Raw genomic sequence first — 21494 nt, 5'->3', positions numbered from 1 at the left:
GTAATAGGATATTAGTTAATAAAGTAAATATTTTTATATACGTATTGTTGGACATAAATATTGACTTCATCTATAGACATTGTCAAGAAATATGTGATTAATAGTCAGTGGTTTGTTATAGTCATGTTAGTGGTTTGATAAAGGAGATTGACATGGTCTTAGAGTTGTGAGATCTTGACACTATGATTTCATCAATTTTCCAAGGTTCTAAAGTCTTGGTTCCATCAGTTGAAACTAACCTTAACTAACAACCTATTAATGAGGGCCACACCATTCCATGTTTTCCCATAGGTAATTACATTAATTCTTAAGGGAAAATATTCTATTAATCCACCTTCAACCTTGGCTTTTGGTCACAGAAGCAATGAAACTAACCTTAACTACCAACCTATTATTGAGGGCCACACCATTCCATGTTTTCCCATAGGTAATTACATTAATTATTAAGGGAAATATTCTATTAATCCACCTTCAACCTTGGCTCTTGGTCACAGAAGCAATGAACACAATAAGCAGGAAAATTGTTACAGATTGATTACCTTCTTTTCCAAGTCTGTATGTAAGAGAGTCAGACATGTACCAAGCCTTGATGGGCATTTTGGTGAACTTTAGACTGAATGGTAGCAGAGAGTACTTTCTGGAGTCCAGAGCATAACCTAAAGCATCAAGGCCTTTTGAAAAAAAACCCTTGTCTGCTTTGCCTTTAGGTATCATATCGTCTATTGGACGCAAAATTTCATGCCTTCCAGGGCCATCAGGAAACTCTGGCTCTCTTCCATCGACAACTGCATTCAGGGCATTGAAAAAATTCTTCACTATAACAAAACAAGAGTGCTTATCACATGCACCACTGTGAACTCTGATCACAACAATTTTCCATGGCCCTAAAGAAGAAACAAAACTCTCGGAAAAAATCAAGACTCTTCCTTCTGCACATTGTTTCACTCAAAGCTGTTAAAATCAGTTAGTAACCCATCTTTGTATAAGATGATGACATCTGCGCAAAGGAAACAGGAAATCGTTTCTGTCGGTGTAATTAAATCAATGGACCTGGATAATCCAATCATCTAATGATGGATTAAATGGAATGGTTCCATCTTACTTGGCTTCTCAATTTCAAGATTTGTTTAGGTTTAAGTATGTTTCTAACAGGTATCTTCCAACGTCCTCTTCCCAAACCTGCAATAAATGAGGTTTACAAATTTCCTCAAAGTTTCTACCAATTGATAGTATCAAATGAATGAGATCTAGAAAATGTAAATTACATCACATCTAGAAAGATCCATTGGAACAAGAAGAAATTGACATGTTCAAGGATAATTTTTGAGCATGGGATTTACTTCATTCTGAAAGAAAATTTGGAGTGTAACGGATCAGCCATGCATTTCCTTTCAATCTGATGAGTTCATACCTGCAGAACCATCAACTTGTCCCCACAAAGAATTTCTTCCAATTTAGGTAACAAAGAAAATGGTGTATTCAGGAGCAACCCATACCAAAAAAGGCCCTGGCAACTTTGCCCCTCCATTACCATATTACAATTTTGAGTATTTTTTCTATCACGTGTGAACTTTGAAGTTCTATTGCACCTTCTATTCTTGAATTTGCACTCAACGAGGATGAATTGCCTCTCCATGATAGGAACTGGTGCTTTCTTTGCTGCATGCGAGTGAGAGAATACATCACATGTTGCTGCCCTTTCTTCTGCATACTTACAAATAGCTGCTAACATCCAGGAAATGAAAGACAAAAAACTAAACCAGTTTTTCTTCACAAGGTAACATCACAACCATACCCTTCTTTTGGGCACTTTGAATCATGTACATCTTATTTCCACAATGTGAATACCCATTGCATGGACTGAAGCTTTTGTGTACATGGCAGTATGCTGGACTGTAGACCTCACTTTGAGCCTCCACTACCAGAAACTGTCCTGGGAAACTACACAACAAGAATACTTCAGGGAACCCGAGTGAAGGATGATATATCCTTCTGGGATATGGCACGCTTACTATCATCAAAAGCAGAGAAGGACATCAGCAAACATAAGCACTTTTCCAAGTTACCAGTCATAGCTATGCTTGCTGGACAGGTGAAAACTAGGCTTCCCTCAATTCCAAAGTTGGAAATGTTGTTTTTCCAGGAAATTTTCAGTATTTTTGGTAAATCACTCTGAGTTTTGCACTTTTTTTATGGCTCTTAATAAATCAGGGGTTGGTTAATATTTTGGATTAAATCATACTCGTGAATGAATGTGAATGCAGTTGCTCAAGCATCCTAATCTAGCTCCAAGCTCTTCTAAGAGATCTGGATTGTTTACAATAAACTTTGGAGAGTGAGCAAAACCAATTTCGAATGATGCAAAATATCTGAATGTGGTTGGAGGCTTAGTGTTATGAAACCAGCTCAAGAAAGGATAGAAAAGATAGATCAACGCCTTAGAATTCAACCTCTTCAAGGGGGCAACCTCCTTTACATTACATAAATGAACAATTCTTGGATGATTCAAATGACAAAACCTCCTTTCTATATATAGGAGTCTAAGGAGTCACAATATAATCCAGCCGACCTAACAATAATAATATAAAGCCACAAAAATAACAATAGAGGGATTCTATGGGGCACATAAATAACAATATGGGGGTAATAGGGGCACAACAATATAAATAAGGGGTATAACTACAATAGTAATGGGGTAATCACTAGTATTATAGGGACCCAACATGCCCCTCTCCTTCAAAAAAGTGTTGTCCTCAACGCTTGAGTAGTTCTGGATACTTCTGCATAAAATTCTCATCCTCTCATGTGGAATCTTCAGCGGATAAGTTCTTCCACTTGATAAGATACTCTGAAATTGATCGATTTCGTAGCTGTCGAGTTCTTGTTTCTGTGACTGCTTCCAGTTCCAATATAATTTTTCCTTCCTCGTCAAGTTCTGGCAATATTGTTTGAACTGGGAGCTTGTCGCCTATAACCTTCTTTAAACATGAAACATGGAAAACTGGGTGCAATCGAGAAGCTGCAGGAAGCTCCAATTTGTATGCCATAGTACCAATCTTTTGCAACACCTTGTATGGACCATAATACTTTGGTGATAATTTGTTATCCTTCTTAGCTTGCTTTAGGGACATTTGCTTATATGGTTGTAGCCGTAGGAATACCCAATCACCTACATCAAAACTTCTTTCATTGCGATGTTGATATGCCTGTTCTTTCATTCTTTTTTGTGCCAACACGAGGTTATCCTTTAAGAGTTGGAGGACTTGTTGTTGATGTTCGATGTGATGTTCCACTGCCTGAACCTTAGAATTTTCTCTTAAATATGATGTGATGGATGGTGGTTGATACCCATAAAGTGCCATAAATGGGGTCATTTTTGTTGCTGTATGGAAGGAAGTGTTATACCACCATTCAGCCAGAGGCAACCATTTGACCCATTGTGTCTGTTTATTAGATACAAAGCAACGAAGATATCCTTCCAAACATTTTTTTACTATCTCAGTTTGCCCATCAGATTGAGGATGATAAGATGAGCTATGAGCTAACTGAGTACCAAGACAAGAAAATAATTCTGTCCAAAAATTTCCAGTGAAAATGGGATCTCTGTCACTTACAATAATCTTTGGTTTCCATGTAGCTTTTGAATTGTTTCCATAAATGTAGTAGAAACTGTACTGGCTTTAAATGGATGTGATAATGCACAAAAATGTGCATACTTGGTAAGTCTGTCAACTACCACCATGACGGCACTCTTTCCCTCAGACTTGGGTAAACCTGTGATAAAATCCATTGAAACCTCCTCCCAACGTTGGCTTGGAATGGATAAAGGTTGTAATAGACCCGGTGCCTTAATTGTTTCAACTTTATTTTGTTGGCAAACTAAACATTCCGCCACAAACTTTTGAATATCTAATTTAAGGCCATCCCAAAAAAATTCCTTCTTAACCCTGTGGTAAGTTTTTAAAAATCCTGAGTGCCCTCCTAAGGGAGAAGCGTGCAATTCCATAAGAATATTTTGTTTTAGCTGGGAATTCTTACAGAGGTATAAGCGATCTTTGTACCATAACGAATCATTTTGCTAGCTAAATGTATCAGACGTACTGGAATCTTGTTGTAGCTTTCGAATAAGTGCCCACACTTCTTCTTCATTCTTCCATTCCTCCCTTGCTTCGTTTATCCAATCTGGTTGGATAATAGAAATGGCGCACAACAATGCTTCCACATCCTCATCCTTTCTTGAGAGTGCATCTGCCACCACATTTTGCTTCCCTTTTTTGTAGATGATTTCAAAGTCATAACCCAACATCTTTGTGACCCACTTTTGTTGCTCTTCAGAGGATAATCTTTTTTCTAAAAGGTATTTAAGGCTATCATGATCCGTTTTTACCTTGAAGTGTCTTCCCATTAGGTGAGGTCACCATTTCTTAGGTGCATGGAGTATTGCCAACATTTCCTTCTCATAAATAGCTTTTCTTAAAAACTTTCCCTTGATTTGATGACTTTCAAAAGAAATGGGTCTTTCATCTTGCATTGGAACAGCACCAATTCCATTTCCTGAAGCATCACATTCCACAAATAAAGGTTTTTCTGAAGTCCAGTGTAGCTAAGACCGGTGCTTGGCACATTGCCTCTTTAAGATGTTCAAAGGCCTTTGTTGCTTCCAGAGTCCATGAAAATGCATCTTTCTTCAATAATGTTGTTAGAGGTGCTGCTATTCTCCCATAATTCTTAACAAACTTGCGATAATACCCTGTCAACCCAAGAAATCCTCGCAGATGCTTTATGGATGTGGGCATTTTCCATTCCTTAATGGATTTAATTTTGCTAGGGTCTACCTTAACTCCTTCATGAGATACAATATGACCCAAATATTCCACCTCCTGGACTCCAAAGAAAAATTTGGATCTTTTTGGATATAATTGTTTCTCCTCCAATAGTTGTAGCACCCTGTCAACATGATCCTTCCAAGACTTGCTGTAGATTAGTATATCATCAAAAAATACTAACACAAATTTTCTAAGGAATGGTTTGAAAATTGAATTCATCAAACCTTGAAATGTTGAAGGTGCATTGGTAAGGCCAAAAGGCATGACCAAAAATTCATAATGACCCTCATGAGTTCTAAATGCCGTTTTCGGAATGTCTTCAATCTTCATTCTGATTTGATGATATCCCGAATGAAGATCCAACTTGGTGAAGTAAATTGATCCATGCAATTCATCCAGTAATTCATCAATGACAGGAATGGGGAACTTATCTTTAATAGTGAGCTTGTTGAGCTCCCTATAATCCGGACACATGCGCCATGATCCATTCTTCTTGTGCACCAATACTACTGGAGCAGAAAAAGAACTTTGACTCGGTTGAATTATACCAGCCTCTAGAATTTCTGCAACCATACGTTCAATTTCACTTTTTTGGACATAGGGATATATGTACGGCCTGATGTTTGGAGGAACACTTCCTGGAATCAAATGAATAGCATGATCATGATCATGCATAGGTGGGAGACCTTTGGGAGTCTCAAATACCTTGGAATGATTGTCCAGGACTTTTTGGAGATCTGGAGAAATAGATGATTCCGATGTGGAAACATCTAGCGAACATAATTGTGCAATTACACCTATTTGCTCCTTTTTTAGAAGCTTTGTCATACCATTAGAGTTGATTATCATTCCTGGTTTCCCTGCAATACCCCTTAATTCAACTTCCTTTCCTTCCGTAGAAAATTTGATGAAAAGTTCTTGAAAATTAAAAGCTATTGTACGCAAGGATTGTATCCATTGGACTCCTAGTACAACATCAGCACCTCCCATTGGAATGGAAAGCATTGGGCTAGTCAATACATATTCTCCCATGGATAGCTTGATATTATGACACTTTCCAGAGAAATTTATTGTTCCTCCATTTGCAATCATCACTTGACACTCTGGTGCTTGATATAGGAAGCAATTCAATTCTTTTGCTACCCTACAATGAATAAAATTGTGGGTGCTTCTTGAATCAATCAACACTATTACCTTTTTCTTCTTGATTTGTCCTTCTATCTTGATGGTTTGAGGAGTGGTAATTCCCGCCAATGCATTACAAGATATGGTCAGATTTATTTTTTCTTCATCTAGGCTTTGTTCTTGGAGTGTATCCTCTTCTTTTGACCTTTCTTGCTCCTTTTCTTCTTCCTCTTCATAATCTATGTAGAATAATTTCTTCTCAGCACACTTATGACCTTTAGTGTATTTGCTATCACAACTGTAACAAAGCCCTTTTGCTCTTTTTTCTTCCAATTGTTGTGGTGTCAACCTTATAGGTTGTGGAAGAATAGGGGCAACAATACTTCCATCTTTATAGTTGTGAGTGGTATGCTTCCTCGTTGCCATAATTTTGCTTTCCATTTTTCTTGCTAACCTAAATGCCTTCTCTAATGAATCAGGTTCGTAAAGGCGAACATCATGTTGGATATTATCCTTTAAAGACCCTATGAACACATCAATCCTATGCTCCTCTGGAATATCTTTTACCCTTATGTTCAATTTTTGGAACTCCTCAATGTGCTCCATTATAGAACCCTTTTGTTTGAGACTTATCAATTGGCTAAAAACAGTGTTGCTTTTTGTATCCTCATAATGTGCTATCAATTCTTCCGTAAAAATTGACCAAGTGATAAATTTTTTACGAGAGAAAAGCCATTGATACCATACAAACTGATTTGGTTCCAAATATACAGTTGCCATACGTACCTTTTGTGTGTTTTGCACATTATTGACATCAAAGAACTGCTCCATCTGTAATATCCATGTGGCGGGATCCTTGCCATCAAACTTCCTCATATCGATTTTTGGAATATGGTGGGTCTTCAATCCAACATTAGAGTCTATGGAATCATGATTAACATTTCTTTGGTTCACATCATGAGTTTCCTTTACAACCTTTTCACCATTAGTATGTATTTCTTGTAGAAAATTTGTCAAATCTGTCTTCAAATCTACCATGTCTGTCCTCAAATCTGTCTTCAAATCATCCATCTTAGCTTCCATGCCCTTTATCTTAGATTCCACACCAATTATCTTAGATTCCATGCCATTTATCTTAGCTTCTGTTAGCTTTTGTGAGCGTGACATTTGTTGCACTTGTTCTTGTAATTTTGATATATCATGTAGCATTTCTTCCCCTTCTTCATGAGTCATGCTAGAGCTTTCAGGTTCCTTACTAGGTGTTTGCATTTTCTTTTCTCGGGGCATTAGTTACCGATAATAATGCTTTACTATGCCCTTTGAATTCCTTCAAACCAAGCTTATGCAAAAATTAAAAAAATTAAAAACTACACACCTTTTTTCACTTTGTAGAAGCCTGATATTGAATCTGATGTATCTCTGTAATTTCAGATCATCCAGTTCTAAAATTGCAACCTGTAGTAGCCTTCTATGTCCTCTTTCCAATGCCACAAGTCTGACCCAAATTGGTTTCTCCAAGGAAGAGTTATGCGAAATCTCCCACAGTGACTTGATTATAGACTAGTTCAGTAGAGAAAACTTGTATGACGTGCCACGAGTCACTGTTTCAACCTATGGATCTAAAAAATGCATGCAAGAAACTACAGTCTGTCCTCTTTCTGTACCTTCTTACGAAATTTCAATCCGATCCCCAGAGAGAAAGTTATGACGATTTTCCCCAAGTCACCTGTTTTGAATGTAATTCAGGAGTCTGCAAAAAGATCAACTTTCTCAGATCATATCTCCGTAAATATCGCATGAAAAGCTCTGAAATTCGGACCCAAGGTTCAACGCAATTTCTTCTCAAATGGGTTTCTTTTGCGACTTTTGAAACGTCACAAAAAAAAAGTTATAGCGAAAATTCCACAATGACCTGTTTGGAGCAGCAAAACCCTAGAATCCAAAGCTCTGATCCCAAATGTTATGAAACCAGCTCAAGAAAAGATAGAAAAGATAGATCAACGCCTTAGAATTCAGCCTCTTCGAGGGGGCAACCTCCTTTACATTACATAAATGAACAATTCTTGGATGATTCAAATGACAAAACCTCCTTTCTATATATAGGAGTCTAAGGAGTCACAATATAATCCAGCCGACCTAACAATAATAATATAAAGCCACAAAAATAACATCAGAGGGATTCTATGGGGCACAAAAATAACAATATGTGGGTAATAGGGGCACAAAAATATAAATAAGGGGTATAACTACAATAGTAATGGGGTAATCACTAGTGTTTTAGGGACCCAACACTTAGGGCCACTGGAAAGTATGCATTCAGTTAGTCCTTGCTTTTTTCCATGCAAGTATATGATTGAAGGACCAGGTGCGCCAGAGTTATGCATTTCCCTTACATTTACTACACCTATGTACAACAAATATCAAATGCACTTCTTTTCCACCTCTTCTTCGATTGTTGTCCTTGGAATCTTCAAAATCTCGTTGAAATCTCTATCACTCTGTCCAAAACCAAAAAATTAATGACATGGATCTCTTGTCGAAGGCACTGATCTGGTCTTTGTCATCTGAGGGAATATGTCAATAGTTAATATGGTTTCGAGTTCCAATTTGATCAGAATTATCAGCAAGGGATCGATTTTGGATCAAGCTCATGTTAATTCAAGTATATGACCCCTCCTATGTCATGTTTCTGCTTCCACGATCATTGCTCATTGAGAGCTTACATATAAATAATGTGTTTTTGGTTGAATTTTTTGCCTTTAATTTGTTTTGCCGTGAAGAGTTTAGAACTTCCCAACATACCTTACATGAATACTGAGTTTACAAACACAAATGGTAAACAATCAAGAAAAAAGAAAAAGCCTTTTTGGATGTTATAACAGAAAGATTGCAAGGTCAACAAAAAAAACGAGGCATATATGTTTTTGTACTTCTGAGACATATAAGGAAGCTTCAAGTGGAAAAGTACTCAATAATATATAAACTTAAATTAATTAATGATGTTTCAATGATTAGAATTTTTTTTAATGTTTTTCTCTCTAATAATTTTTACGTATTTAATATGTTAGTATTCATTTATCAATGATCAAAATTTTTTATATGTTTTGTCTAATAATTTTTAGGTATTTAATAGGTTAGTATTCATTTTAAATTTAGATTTATTTAAAATGGAATAGATTCATCTTTTTTCAATGTTGTTAATTTTTTGTATATAGAAATGCTTTACGAATGGTTATAAATAAATTAAATGACATGCTTTAGAAAAATTAATATCAATTCCATTTAGATTATATACTGTGAACATGTCGTGGTGAATTATTATATTAAAAATTAATATTAAAATATAAATAATAAAATAATAAGAAAGGTAATAATTTTGTTATATATATGTATATAAATTCATAATAAATGTTAAGGTATATTTATTAAATGATTTATTTCATATTATTAAAATAAAAAAATCATAAAACTCATTAAATTAAAGATTTATTTTAAATTTTTATTGTTATATATATATATATATATACATATATATATATATATATATATATATATATATATATGAAAACATGGAACATGATTTTTAATTATAGAGATTTACCCTATTCTATTATCGAGATTCTTAATTTGTAAATAATATTTGTTAGAATACTATGAGCCAATACCATAGCTTATCAATACCATGTGCCAAAAAAACTAAAACTCACTTTATATAACATTTATTGATATCACATTCTTGTAATTAACCATTTTAATTAAAAAGGAAAAAATGACATAACTACTTTGGAAATAAATATTAATATTTGATTTGTGTATATTACTATGAATATTCTAGAATATTTGTTCTTTTAAAATGAACTCACCTTGTTGTTTTGTTAAATCTTGTAAAACAATAAAATTTATGTCATCAAAGGACCTCCTATACATTTCATAGAGTTGTTGGTAGTCATGAGGGGGTCTTTGGCAACACAGGTCAGAGGTAGTTCAATAAACTTTCATGAACTCCTCAGAGGAGAATTCATTCATCGATCAAGTCTCGTTCAACAATGTTTCTCAGCTAAACATTCTTTAATATTATTCTTTCTTTTAAATGTACTTTGATAGTTGGGTACGTGTTGAATAAACTTTTAGTAAGTCCTCGGAGGAGAATTCATTCATCGTTCAAGTCTTGTTCTACAATATTTCTCAACTAAAAATTCTTTAATATTATTCTTTCTTTTAAATGTGCTTTGATAGTTGGGTACGTGTTGAATAAATTTTCATGAAGTCCTCAGAGGAGAATTCATCATTCAAGTCTCCTTCTACAATGTTTTTCATCTAAACATTATTTAATATTATTCTTTCTTTTAAATGTGCTTTGATAGTTGGGTATATGAGACTGCAACTTTTACCATCATTACCATAGTAAATCCTATGATTCTATAAACAAGAACTTAAACAATTGGTATTCCCATAAATATTCGGTGAATAGGATTTAGAAATACAATTTGTTGGCTGCATAGTTGGGGTTCCTTTAACTACAGCATGTCTACCTTGAACTCTATTATTATAATTTGTAGCTTTGTTCCAACCAACAAAATTATTTGTGTATTTTGGAGATAAAATGACATAAAACCCAAAGAATTCAACCAAAAAAATTGTCATGATTATTAACTCCCATTATCAATATCAATATTTCAGTGTCATATTAGTCCAAGATTTTTGTGCACTTACAACTAAGGGAACTAAAGAGAGCCAAAAGAATGAATACCACCATGCTCATAGAAATAAATCCAACCAAAAAGATGATGTTAGTTTAAACAATAGCAGAAACTCAGTTTAAGATTTTTGTGCACTTACAACTAAGGGAACTAAAGAGAGCCAAAAGAATGAATACCACCATGCTCATAGAAATAAATCCAACCAAAAAGATGATGTTAGCTTAAACAATAGCAGAAACTCCGTTTAAGAATATACAGATTGAAGTCATTGGAAGCAAACATAGAGCGTTGAAGACTTACCATACACATTTAGAAGCAAAAAGATTACGGGAAAAAGCTACAATGGAGGACTGTAGATAACCCTTTTTAACCCTTCTTAGTTCTTCTTTTCTTTGTTTCCCTTATTCATCTTACTAATGAGGACAACATTCTGCTCCTCCTCAATACCTGCAATAGTATCTAGTATTGTCTCCTTCTAGTTGAAGTCATTCCATACCCTGCTAAAATTGGTCATATGTCATAGCAAGTTTCCAAAAGAAACAAGACCTATTTAATGCAATGGGAATTGTGTACTAGCTCTTTACCCTTCACCTACTAATTATCATCTTCAATCATTTTTTATATGTTACAATGCTTCTCAAATTTATTCCTTATAGCGTTTCCTTTGCAACCTCTCATGCAAATGCTAGTGATACACTTAATAATTAATATTAATAATTTTAATAGTTAATAATTAAAATAGTAATCATTAATTATTTTAATAATTAATATTAATAATTAAAGTAATAATCATTATTAAATATTAGTGATTATGGCATTAGACTTATGAAATGACAAATGCAGATGTCGATTTGATCGCCAGGCAAAATGGGAAGAAGTATTCTTCCAATCCCATGACGAGTATAAAACATTTGTTTAAATAACAAAGGAGAATCATGGGCTGAAAGAGGGAGTAGGTCTCGAATTTGCCGTCATATATGACGTATTTTATTTATATAATTATTTGACAGATATGTATACAGCTGGAATGTATACATAATTATTTTATTTATCCAATTAAAAGTAGAAAGCGTATCTTTCATAGGGATCTCAATGTCAAACCTGATATCCAATTAAACTCAAGGAAAAAATGTAAATTTGATAGTTATCTTAATGATAAATTGCCAAATTTTATTTTGAAAATTATATATATATAATTTTAGTGAATTAAATAAATATATATAACATTGAGACTGAAAGTAAATTTGATAGTGATCTTCATGGTAAATTGTATATATAGTTTTAGTGAACTAAATAAATATATAAGGGTGAAATTGTCTTTCAGAGTAATTATATTATTGAGATTGAGTTATTATCAATATGAATCACAAGAATTTAAAATTTAGAAATATATATAATATTTGTTTAAATATATTTTTTAAGTAATTATTTAAAGTTTTTGATATAATTTGTTTTATAATAATTATATTTGTTTAATTGATTTTCACTATATTTATTTGATGGTTTTTTTAAGTGAAATATAGTTGTGGTATTTTTTAAAGTTATTTGCTTATAAATTTGAAAATTATTTGCATTAGGAGGCCCTCCATTATAAATATTGTAAACGTAATATAATATAATGTCTTATAAAAAAAATAAAAAATCAATGCAATTTAAATCTTTAAACTTTTTTTTTTAAATAATATAATAATTAAAATAAAAATAAACGATGGTATTTTCCCAAACATGCTATCTAATTAAGTTAAAAAAATGTAAATTTGATAAATCTTATATCCAATTAAAGTTAAAAAAATGTAAATCTGATACAATTTTATAGGTAACTTGTAAAAATTTATTTTGAAAATTATATTTATATATATATATATATATATATATATATATATAATATTTGTTTTATTTTATTTTTTAAAGAAATTATTTGAAGACTTTTTTAATATTTATATTTGTTTAATTAATTTTCACTTACATATGGTCTTTTTTAAAGTGAAATATAGTTATTGTATTATTTAAAGTTATTTGTTTATAAATTAAAAATATAAATTTGAAAATTCTTTGTATTGAGAAATACCCTCTAATCCAATATAATAGAGATATTATATTGTAACATAATATAATGTAATGTCTTTAAAAAAAAAATAATTAAATAAAAATATTAATGTAATGTAAACTTTAAAATTGTCAAGTCTCACTAGCACAACCAGTTGAGGATAGGCTTTGTTAGCAAGGCGAACCTCAAACTTCATGGGGGGTGGTTGTCCCTGTGCTACGGGGAGGAGACGTGCTAAAAAATTTAGTCAACTTAAGGCTGGTATGGCTAGGCCAACTGTCATAGATTAGAAGCACTTGGGTTACAATTCCTCAACCCATGGGTCAAGCCTGGAGGGTCATAGAGAACTTGAAAAACAAAAATTTAGTTAAAATGTATATTGAAATACATTGAAACAAGGGTGATCGTTGCATAGTAGGAGAGTCTGTGTTTTTTTTTGTGGGGTGTTTTGTCATTATTTGAGAACGTTGTGTTTCCACAACACACACTTCCACACAATAAAAGCTAAACTCTAATGTATGCACACTTCACAATTGTTATAATAATTGTCGTGAATTCACTCCAAGCTATGAAGGAAGCTTTCATTATGTCAACTGAAGAGGTATGGTGAAAGTTTTCTTTCTTCGCACTTCACACAATAAAATTAACTCAATTAAAAATAAAGGATTAAAAGATATAATTTGATAATTAAAATAATAAAAGTATTTGTACATTTTGCGTTTTCATTGTATTTTTTATTGACCAATGAGGGAACCTACAGAGATGGACACTAACTACAGTGCAAAGGACTCCACACCCAGTATTAAAAAAGTAATTAAGACCTAGTCATATTATTAACATTTAAAATTCATATCAAGAAATTTGATTGAATGGAGGCAAGGAGAAAATTCATACCCGGAAATTTATGTCCCACAAAATTAATATATCAATTTCACTCATGCAAAAAAAGCGGAATGAAAGCTTCCTCCACACCTTCACACTCTGCACAATGAAAGCCAAACCCTGAGATATGGACACTCTAAAATTGTTACAACAATTGCCTTGAGTTCACTCTGAGATGCAGAGGAAGCTTTCATTATGCAAAGTGTGGAAGTGTTGCAAACACTTTCATTGATGTGAAGTAAAGAGGTGGGGAGGAAGATTTCACTGTACGAAGTGCAAAAGAGGGGACAAATATTTTATTTTTCTTAAGATTAAAACAATTAATGCAATCATTATAGCAGTTTCCCCGAATTCAGTATGACATGCAGAGGAAGCTTTCATTGTGCGGAGTGCAGAGGTGTTGCGAAAGATTTTATTGTGTAGATTGTGAAGGAAGATTTCATTGTGCATTATAGATGCAGAAGAAGCTTTCATTGTGCCGAGTGTGGAGGAGCAACGAAAGCTTTCAGTGTGTAGAGTGCGGAGGAACCTTTCATTATGTTTCCTCTACACTGTGTGCAATAAAATTAACTCAATTAAAAATAAAAGACTAAAACATATAATTTGATAATCATAACAATAAATGTTATTCATTTTTTGTTTTAATTGGATTTTTTTTATTGAGAACCCAATCTTAAAAAATTAATTAAGGCTTAGTTGTACTATTAACATCGAAAATTCATATTAAGCAATTGGATTGAATGGAGGGGAGGAGCAAGTTCATACCTGGAAATTCGAGTCCCAAAAAATTAATATATCAATTTCGCTCATGAAGAAGAAGCAAAATGAAAGTTTCATTTGCACCTCCGCACTCCACACAATGGAATCTAAGATTTGGAGGATTCTTTAAATGTGCAAAGTGCGGGGGTGCAACAAACGCTTTCATTGTGCAAAGTGCAAAGGTGGGGAGGAAGCTTTCATTATGAGGTGTGTGGAAAAGGGGACGAAGCTTTCATTGTGCTTGAGATTAAAACATTTAGTTCAATAATTAAAATAATCAAAGGTTATTGTAAATTATGTATTTTCATTGGATTTTTTTATTGATTAGTACAATAACTTGTAGCGAAGGACACTAATTATGATGCAGAGGACTCCACGCCAAGTATTAAATAATTAATTAAAGCTTAGTCGTAATATTAGCATCTAAAATTTATATTAAGAAATTGGATTAAATGGATGTAAGGAAAACACCAAGCAATATTATATAACAAGTCAGTGCATAGACAAAAATTTAAGTCCCACAAAATTAATATATCAATTTCACTTTGAAGTATGTAAGAATCTTTCATTGTGCAAAGTGTGGACTTGCGAGAGTGTGAAGGTGTGGAAAAATCAAAATGAAATCTTATTTCACACCTCTATACTCCACGTAACATTAATAGGTTAAAACAGATCAATCTTTCAAACGTTATAGTAAATAGAACTACAAAGCTTCAATAATGAAAATAATAAAAGTTGTTGCACATTATGTGTTTTCATTGAATTTTTCATTGACCATCACCGTGTTAGCATTGCATTCTTTGGATATGTAGGTATTATATCTAAAACTATTAGATGTAGAGGAAGTTTTCATTGTGCTAAGTGTGGAGGTGCTACAAAAACTTTCATTGTTCAGAGCATGAAAGAATATTTAATTGTGATTCCTCCACACTCCTCGTAATGAAATTATCTTAATTAAAAATAAAATACTAAAATAGATAGTTCAATAATCTAAATAATAAAAGTTGTACATTTTTTTCTTCATTGGATTTTTTATTGACCAGTACGAGAACCTATAGTCACAAATATTGACTGCAATATAGAGGACTTCTGCTCTAGTATTAAAAAATTAATTAAATCTTAGTCGTACTATTAACATATAATATTAATTGTGATCAATTACACAACTTATGCAAAACATTATCATAGAATTCTCCACAAAATTGGTGAATAAATTTAGAATTAGAACAAAGTAATCAATCTTAGTGCTTGAGAAGTATTCAATAGTAAGCAACACAGTTACAATAACAAGAACTATATTAAGACTCAAATTCCAATCATCATAGTTACGATTAAAATAAATACCATGGACAAAACAAATATCTGGAATCCAATTTTTCTGAGCTATGAAATAAGTTTTCATTGTGCGGAGTGCAGAGGTGCGAAGTGTTCATGTATCTAAGAAATACAATGAAATCTTCTTTCACACCTCTGCACTCTACCTCCTAAATCTGCCTCTTGATTTCGTCGTTCTCCATAATAAAGCGTTGATATATTGGTCCATTGAACAACATCGCACTGAGGATTTGATTGATGGAGTGTTTGACATGATAGTGCAGAGGCACTCGTGCGGAGGAGGTGAAGATGTCCTCGTACTCCTCCATGACCTTGTCCATTTGTTTTTGTCATTCAGAGGGGCCTTGTCTGGAGGTTGTAGCCACCGTATTCTTCTTTCCATGAGGGTGTATCATCAGGAAAACAAATTTCCCCATTTTGGAAATGAACTTACTGCATTGTTTTGTAGTAACCAAAGAGATGGTGGTAGGTGGTGTTATCTCTGGTATCTTGCACAAATTATTTCCCAAGGTAACAACAACATCACGAGGCCTTGACTCATACACAACATTTCGCTTCCACAGGTATGGTTGGCATAATAATACATCACAAACATCAAGAGGATAAATGTTACATAATACCTCATTTATGAAGGGCTTGATGCTATATGGAAGGTGGCACTGTTGGCTAACACGAAGGTCTCATCCTTGGTGAAGCCACCCAATGGTGTATGGTTGTGGGTGTGTTGTGATCAATAGGCCCAACCACTTCATGACCTCTACTGAAATGAAGATTTTTTGGGTCCTGCTATCGACAATGAACTATAGCGGGGAACCCTTTACCCACATATGGGAGTGGAAGAGGTGCTCATCCTCCTCTAGATCTTCGGGTTCCTCCATCTGGATCTTAGTGGTGGCAACAGTGGCATTGGGCTTCGCATCGATAGTCCGATTCCCTTTATCGTTCCCCCTGTCAAATTCTAACTCAAAGTTGGAACATGCATTGATTCAGAAGACTTCATCTCGGCCAGCAGTGACTGCATGGGCTATCACTCACTTGTGTTGTGAGTGGATCTCTTATGGAACTCACACGACTTTCACGTGTCCTTCTTTGGCTTCGTGCTGTTGTTGTTTGCTTGCAGATTTGGCAGGTTTTCTTGGGCCACCCCATCTTGGCTTTGTTCTTTGTTCTATGGTTTGGGGGTACCTTTCCCTTGCTTTGGATTCGCAGAACCAAAGTCTCATTTTTTATGTTTAAGCTTTTGCTCAATCTTGACAGTGTATCATTACACTGGGCCAAACGAGGAGATGTCCAGGAATTCCATCTCATCCAGGATGTACCTGTGTAGGCAGTCGTGGTACTTGAGTACCAAATGTTTCTCAGAATCCTTGATACCCAGCTTCGTGCGAAGGGTATGAAAAAAATTGGTAAACTCTGGCACATCTTGGTCCCTTCCCTGCTGCAACGTGGTCCACTTTATGTATTTATACTCATAGCTCCCAACAGGGTAGTATGTCTCTTTGATGGTTTCCCGGAATGAATTCCAAGAGAGTGCCGCTAAAAATAGTGAAGGTGTACTTTCATCCTTCTCCTCATAGTAGGTTTCCCACTAGTCCTTGATGTGGGGGTCAGCTTTGAAAATAGGAAAAGTAATCTTTTCCTGGCTAGAAAAATCATCAACAGAAAGATATCCTTCTAACAGATTTAGTGATTTATCTACAATGCTTGCATCTATTTGGCCCTCAAATATGGGAATGTCAAATATTACTTGTACTTTAAAATGAGTGGTGCCTCCAGAGTGGTTGTTGTATGTGGATGGGCCACTGGTGGGAAATCGTTGAAGGATCTGTGCAAATTTATCCATCATTGTGTTCCTTTGTTTCTCGAGGGCCTCCTTGAGCAATATTTTGATAAGGTCTCCTACTCCATCATCTTTCTTTTCTTCCCCTATGGGCAACCGTCATGGTTTGCAAGGCTGATCCTACAAAGGTTCAATGAGATCAAGCCCTAACTCGTTATACCACGACCTCGTTAGGGAGATGAAAAGCAATATCGATAAAGAGAAAATTTCTTTGATACCACTGATCCGAATTGAAACAGGAACACAACAAATTAAAGATATAACCAGAAACACAAAGATGCAATATAAATAAAACTTCATTTCATTAATATCAAAGAATTGAAATATGCTTACATACAGAATGGAAATAAACGAGCTCAGGCGATGGTAGCTTATCTTTGAGAAGAAATGTGGTAGATGGAAAATCGCAAACATTCAAAAACCTAACCCTAAGAGATGAAACACCAAACTATGGGCCCTATTGGGGTAAATTGGTACATCAACTTCCCAGGGTCGTAACTTTGGCATCGATCTCCATTTGACACACACGATACCTCGTTAGAAAGATCTACCCGAGGAATACAACCACTGGCAAAGAATGTTTAGTTAAAACCTTACATTCTGCACTTGTGATTTTCCAAAAAAACGTCATTTAAGGCCTCAAAACGGCTTCGAAAGTTCAAGGCTCGAAAAATTGCCAAAAATAGTAAATTGTGCTACAATTAATAAAACTAAAAAACTAAAAGAAATAATGGTGAGGATCCAAGTGGAATAGACGGGTGGCCACCAATATCCACCGGATCAATTCCATGTGGTGGCTTTCCTCCTTTGCTTGCTTCCCATTACTTTCCTCTGAAAACTTGTTTCCCTTTGACCATTAGCACCAGATCAAAACTTTGAGGTTCAAGGTTATTTTAGATATCTTCCTCTCACATAACTGGACTTTCCAACCCATAAAAAATGGGATCTTTATCCCTTGCTACAAGAATTGTAATAAACATTTGGTGCTCATCTAAAATTCTATTTAAGATTATAATTACAAGAGTAGCGTTATATACTGTTTCTCCTATATATCCAAGCTTATCTTTAAGATCTTTAATTCTCAAAATAAAATTACTAATGCTTTCATTTTTTCCCATCTTATTGGAAATGAGCTTACTCTTTAGAGAGGACTCGATTTATATCCTTCACTCACACAATCTTTGAGTGTTGTCCAATCTTGAATATGAGTAATAATGTTTTACTTTAGGGACATTCTCATCAATATCGTTTCCTTAGTCTCACACCTCTCCCAACTAGCACTATCTAACTTTTTCGCTTCAGTTAGATAAAATTCTGCCAAAAGGTTAGCCATTGAATTTTGTTTTACACACATTTTCAACAATTCCTTCAAGCCAAAGAAAAAGGAAAATAAAAACACAACTTTTACCACACATCAACTCCTCCGAGCATGCAACACACCACTTAGCATTGCAACAAACCCTCCTTCAAAGAAACAATTAATGTCTTAAAACAATCCGAGCAAGCGACACATCACTTAGCCTTGCAACAAACTCTCCTTCAAAGAAACAATCAATGTGTTAAAGATGTGATCTCTTCCATACAAGGTCATGGCTTACCCCATGTTCCAGGCTATAGCAAATTTTTACTTTGCAGCACACAACTCGTTGGCTAAAAGAATGTAGCACTGATAGGTGACACGTTTTCAACTCACAAGCCAGAACACCTCTCCATACCCAGGACAGTCTCCAAGTCTCACACACAAGTGGAACGGTCTCCCAAAATTCTCAGCCAAACAAAAGAACTCAGCTGGCACGATCCCCACAAGATGCTCAACACAACATTGAATGTTCCAATAGTCTACACAAATGTTTGATGGCACAATTGTATCACACAACTCCTTACTCAATAATCATACACTTAGTTGCCCCAGAAAACAGCTCCATGTGGTACTCACTTGGCACAACGTGAACCACACAGCTCCTACGTCACTCGTAGCTCACTTGAACATATCTACAAACCAACGAATAGTAATCAATTTCACATTGTTTAGGTTCTCAAACATTTACACTTCCGTTGGACATCCACACAGCTACAAGTTCAACAACAACTCACTCTCCATGCTCACGTAAGATTCCATGGCATTGATAGCAACAAGCTCCATAGTTGTTTACTCTCCATGTTAAACATTCCACGGCTTCAACATGCAAAGTCTCCTTAAAACTCCATGAAAGCTCATGGCTATGTTCTTGGATAATCTCAATCAGATCCTCCACATGTAATAACTACTCTCTAGCTCATGGTGCTACTTGCTAACTTGTGATTATCAAGATAATGGAGCTGTGAGAGATAGATGGGGGCCCATCCCATCATCGCTTCTTTGGCACCAACTACTTTTCATTTAGGTGAAATAAACAACACAAGTATAGTGGTCCACCGTTCCACTTTTACACCAATCGAACCTTCGCTCAGTTCGCAATTGTCACTCGTGTATGGGTTCAACAATTCAATGCTCACTGTATCTTGTGATTAAAATTAAACAGTGCACCTCGCTCTTGGTAGGGGGCTTTGATACTAACCCAAAATGTAATGGAAGGCAAAGTAATTGAAAAATAGATCTTCAGCTCTCAGGGGACACAAAGTTGAATGTGAAGACAACTACCTGCACTCACACATTGCATTCATCCAAGCATAAAACACTTAAATATATTTTGTTGCAAAGTGATTGAGTTTGAATCTCTTCATGAATAGGATTTGAAATTTTAACAATCTTAACCAAGCACAACAAAATGCTAATAATAAAACTCTAATTTTTTTTCCATTATTCTAATAAAAAATGACCCTAGAAATTTCTTTCTCTTTTAAAATTTATCTCAAACTTTATCTAAAATAAACATAGCTAAAAATAATTTAAACTTTATAATGATTCAAAAACATGAAAATGTATAAAGATTAAGCCAAAGAGGAGCATTTACTTACGCACGGCCTGTTTCGTTACAATTGCTTCACGCCTCACAACTTGTTCCATACAAGTGCTTCATGGCTCACAACTTGTTTCGTAACAGTTGTTTCACGGTTCACGGCTACTTTCACAACGTTTTCCTTTAAAACACTTTTCAGCACATTTTGCAGGTCCGAGCTTCGAATGACTTCAAATCGTTTTGCAAGATTTTCTTTTATGGTTTCCAAATTTTTTTCCAACAGGTCATCATTGTTCCTGAATATTTCATGGAAAGAGTAACATAATTAGTGAAGTGTGCAAGTGTGATGCACCAACCAATTGAAAAATAACACTAAGATGGCTTGGGAATAGGGGCAAATCTTCACCCATCCATCTCATGACCAAGGAGTTTTCCGACCTCAGAAAGAGCGTCTCTCCAATCCTGAAGAGTCTGTGGATCGTATCGATCATTTTTTTTTCTGGTTGAGTAGGGCTTCAGCGTACACTCCACGTTCAGGGCATTGAAAATCAAAAAGATTCTCCTCATAAAACACGGGAAGAATGGTATTCTTTGACCTCACCATGAGGTTGAGTTCCTCGAGGCACCAACGAGATTGTGCGTAACAGGGAGAAAAAATAGAAATATTGACGTGGGTGAATTGAATGGCGACCTCTATTTGAGGAGTAATCTTGAGTCCCTGCATGAATTCTTATTCGTCTAAAAAAACTCTAAATCCGCAAGAAACAAAGCTATTGTAAAGAGCGCTGGCAAAGGTCTCTTTCACATCAGGTCCACGATGACTTAGAAAAACATCATAACGGGGACCATAAGGAAAGTCTTGGAACACGCTTTCTATAATATTATTCAATATCTCCTCTTCGTCCCTGCATATCCATTCATTCATTTATAGAGTTAAATAAATAGAGAGAAACAACTAACTATGGAAAACTAAATTGGATTTGGATAATGGGATGCTCACCTATGATTCTCATCCACAACGAAACCACTAATTTCTGCAACATGGTGTAGAGCATCTCTCCACTCCTTAACTGTCTTTGT

The sequence above is a fragment of the Pinus tabuliformis genome, chromosome 1_1 (genome assembly GCF_031772625.1).
Source record: "Pinus tabuliformis cultivar Carrire ecotype Pingquan chromosome 1_1, CPIR1, whole genome shotgun sequence".
In the NCBI taxonomy this organism is placed as follows: domain Eukaryota; kingdom Viridiplantae; phylum Streptophyta; class Pinopsida; order Pinales; family Pinaceae; genus Pinus; species Pinus tabuliformis.
The sequence above is the reverse complement of the archived record's forward strand: the minus strand, read 5'-3'. Positions refer to the sequence as shown.